The sequence below is a fragment of the Bison bison genome, unplaced genomic scaffold, assembly GCF_000754665.1.
Source record: "Bison bison bison isolate TAMUID 2011002044 unplaced genomic scaffold, Bison_UMD1.0 scf7180017864456, whole genome shotgun sequence".
NCBI classification, from domain to species: domain Eukaryota; kingdom Metazoa; phylum Chordata; class Mammalia; order Artiodactyla; family Bovidae; genus Bison; species Bison bison.
The window spans coordinates 16340896-16345482 of record NW_011495018.1 but is presented as its reverse complement, the minus strand read 5'-3'; positions in this window follow the sequence as shown (position 1 = coordinate 16345482).

Sequence of the window (4587 nt, the reverse complement as noted above, 5' to 3'; positions counted from 1 at the left end):
TAGGAAATGAGCTTTTTAGGAATAAGAATTACAAATGATGGCTTAAAAGATCAACATGTTAAGCATTAAAAATAAAGCAATTATACACTTGAAAGTGTGAAAGTGAACGTCGCTCAGTTGTGTCTGACTCTTTGCAACGCCATGGACTATACAGTCCATGGAATTCTCCAGGCCAGAATACTAAGGTGGGTAGCTATTCCCTTCTCCAGGGGATCTTCCCAACCCAGGGATCGAACCCAGGTCTCCCGCATAGAAGGTGGATTCTTTACCAGCTGAACCACCACAGAATCCATGAAGAAGACAGAAACACGGTCAGCCAACAGACTGAGGAACACAGGCCAAAGGCAACAGCACACAAGGTCAGCTGTCCACCCCAACTCCTGCTTCCCACTGTGACCTTCCCTAAATGCTGTCTCAGCCCCTCTGAGGTCTTCTCCATGAAGCTTTCTCTAAGTCTACAAATCCTGAATTTGCCTGTCTCTAAATTGCTATTTTCCTTCCCAAAATATCAAAACGGATTTATGATCGAGGTTCAAGTTATCTCAAATATCTCCTTAGTTATACTTTTTACCACTTCAACTTTTCTGTTATAGAAGGAATATACTGCATTAGAGAAAATTTGTAAGACAGATACTGAAAACTATTACTAACACAGTTTTACCATTTGGAAATCACTTATTCTTCAGTATACTTTCTTTCAATTTTCTTCCTTTGAATTTATGCCAGATCATATTTCATATACAATTTATAACTTTGGCTTATCAAAACTTTCCCCATGTTATTCAAATCTATTAGTATGATTTTTAATGTTCAAATTTCAAAAATTCAGTCAGTGAATTTTTTCATGTGTCCATGTAACCACCTCCAAGATCAAGGTCTAGATCTGTGCCTCTCTCTGTGTGTGAAAACAACAGTAAGAAAGGAAATTAACCAGAGAAAAGAGAACAGCTCAAGAAGATGTATATAACAAATTAAAAGACAACATAAGACCCAGAAATCCCACTGCTGAGCTATCCCCTGAGAAAACTATAATTCAAAAAGACACATGTACTCCAGTTTTCATTGCAGCACTATTTACAACAGCCAGGGCATGGAAGCAACCTAGATGTCCACTGACAAGGAAAGGATAAAGAAGATGTGGCACATGTATACACTGAAATGTTACTCAGCCATAAAAAGGAATGAAATTGAGCCAGTTGTAGTGATGTGGATGAACCTGGAGTCTATCACAGAGAGTGAAGTCAGAAAGAGAAAAACAAATACTGCATAGTAATGCATATATATGGAATCTAGGAAAATGGTACTGTTGAACCAATTTGTAGGGCAGAAATATAAATCGGATGTAGAGTATGGACTCATGGACACACTGTGGGAAGGTGAGGGTGAGACAAATTGAAAGATTAGCATCGTCATATACATACTGCTGCTGCTGCTTCTGCTAAGTCGCTTCAATCGTGTCCGACTCTGTGCGACCCCAGAGACGGCAGCCCACCAGGCTCCCCTGTCCCTGGGATTCTCCAGGCAAGAACACTGGAGTGGGTTGCCATTTCCTTCTCCAATGCATGAAAGTGAAAAGTGAAAGTGAAGTCGCTTAGTCGTGTCCGACTCCTAGCGACCCCATGGACTGCAGCCTACCAGGCTCCTCCGTCCATGGGATTTTCCAGGCAAGAGTACTGGAGTGGGGTGCCATTGCCTTCTCCCATATATACACTACCACGTGTAAAATAGCTAGCTAGTGGGAAGCTGCTGTATAACACAGGGAGCCCAGCTAAGTGCTCTGTGATGACCTAGAGGGGTGGGATGGGAGGCTGGGAGTTTCCAGAGGGAGCAGATATATGTATACATGTAACTGATTCACACCATCGTACAGCAAAAACTAACACAATATTATAAAGAAATTATACTCCAATTAAAACAAGACAATGTAAGATAATAATAAATAACAGTGAGAGTGGATTTATATGATTATGCTACCTGGGAAAAAATGCATTTTTCCAAGAAACTCAGGGGACTTCAAATGATGTTCTTAAAACCTACCAGGAATTTGTTTTAATTGTATTGCTACCCTCAGGTACGATAGTCATAAATGCTGATGGTAAATGAATAAACAGGTATTAAAGATTCTAAGCAAAAAAAATCTTTATTTTCTAATAGTATTCTGGACTTTGTTCTATCTTCAAATATGAGGGGAGCATAATGATTGCTAAGGAAAATCTAAGTGAAATACAATTGAGGTGGGAAAATATCCACTTGAATCCTGCATATTGTTTCCTTTAAAAAATGAAAAACCTTTATTTTTATTTTAATTATTTATTTATTTGGGGTGCTGGGTCTTAGTTGTGGCTTGCAAATTCGTAGTTGTGACATGTGGGATCTAGTTCCTTGACCAGGGATCAAACCCAGGCCCCCTGCTTTGGGAGTTCTGTGTCTTAGCCACTAGACTACCTGGAAAGTTCCTGCAAACTGTTTCTTAAAAGTTAAAAATAAATCATTCATATTAATCCCTCTGGTTCCTTTATACAAATCTAGGTCACATTAGTCAAATGCAACTTTTTTAGTGGCATAAAATCAAATCACTTTAATTAGTTACTTCATTTTCAAATGCTTTCTTCCTCATCCACCAACTAAGCAAAAATATGAACACTCTTAATAAACATGTTTTCAAATAGGCATTCAGAAGCAGAAATCATTTGTAGCAAGTAATACTTTTGAAGAGTGATGAGTTCTCATTCTGACTGGACCACATTAACCTGTGGTAAAATCTACCTTACCTGCTCCTTGGAAGAAAAAAGACGCTTGCTCCTTTGAAAAGCTATGACAGACCTAGAAAGCATATTCAAAAGCAGTTGCATTACTCTGCAAACAAAGGTCCATCTAGTCAAAGCTATGGTTTTTCCAGTGGTCATGTATGGATGTGAGAGCTGGACTATAAAGAAAGCTGAGCACTGAAGAATTGATGCTTTTGAACTGTGGTGTTGGAGAAGACTCTTGAGAGTCCCTTGGACTGCAGGGAGATCAAACCAATCAATCCTAAAGAAATCAGTCCTGAATATTTGTTGGAAAGACAGATGCTGAAGCTGAAATTCCAATATTTTGGCCACCTGATGAGAAGAACTGACTCATTGGAAAAAAACCTGAGGTTGGGAAAGATTGAAGGCGGAAGGAGAAGGGGATGACAGAGGATGAGATGGTTGGATGGCATCACCAACTCAATGGACCTGAGTTTGAGCAAGCTCCAGGAGTTGGTGATGGATAGGGAAGCCTGACGTGCTGCAGTCCAAGAGGTCACAAAGAGTTGGACACTACTGAGTGACTGAACTGAAAATCTACCTGTTGAATGACCACAAGTTTTTTCTTACTTCATATTTAAAACAAATTTTGTTGAGCTAAATTAATCTTCACTGCCTTGGAAATTATTACTCCTTTTTCAACAAGTCTTCCACAACTGATCCTTTCTTATTTCTTTCAATATTCCAGTCCAGTGGTCTTTAAACTAATGCCTGAAGTCTGGTTTTGTATTATAAATAAAGATTTGCTGGGACACAGTCATGTCTATCCATTTGCGAATTGTCTATAGCTACTTCTGTGCTGTAACTATAGTTGAATAGCTGCAACAGAGACTCAGCTGACAAAAGCTAAAATATTTACTATCTTGTCCTCCACAGCAAAAGTTTGCTTTAGGCTGCTGCTGCTGCTGCTGCTGCTAAGTCGCTTCAGTTGTGTCCGACTCTGTGCGACCCCATAGACGGCAGCCCATGAGGCTCCACCGTCCCTGGGATTCTCCAGGCAAGAGTACTGGAGTGAGGTGCCATTGCCTTCTCCTTGCTTTAGGCTAGTCACATACAAACTGTTAAAAATCTATTGCTCAGCTTTTTGCTCTATAACCACTTCATTCATTAATTTCATCTGTAGATCATTTTCTCAAGTATGGCTTAGTAAAGTCCTTGAGGGTTAGAATTCTCTTTTCTTAAATCCAAATGAAAGCCTGGCAAGGTTAGCTGGACATAATAAGACTTTTATTTCTGTGAGTCTCAATAAGTGTCCATTCATGCTGGGGCTGCTGCTACTGTCTAGAAGGCCAGATAGGTTGCCTCAGGGGCCCTAGTTTATCTTCCTCCCTTGTATCAAGCCTTTTGCCGTGTTATTTTGCAGTGCCCTCCCACTTTGACCATGTAACTTGCTCTGGCCTACAGAATAAAGAGGACAAAAGTGACCACGTGCTGGTTCCGAGCTTAGGTTCAAAGAGGTCAAGCATGTCTCTATTTGCTCTTTGTTCTGCTTCAGTGTGATGAGGGCATGACTGGGATAGTCTGCTGGTCCCAAGAGGAGGATGAGCAATGTACAGAGCAGAGCCACCTCCAAACATGTTAGCCTGCCAAACTGCCCCCTGATTCAGCAGAAAGCAGCTGACCCCCTGCCAACCCTGCAGACTCATGGAAAATGATGGATGATTACCGCTTTAAGTTTCCAAATTTTGGAATGGCTTATCAAGCAACAATAGCTAATTGATACAAGAGTATCCTGTCTAATCACGCTTACAGCTAGTACTTATTATTCCTTGGAATCTTAAAACCAAAAAAGAAAAAG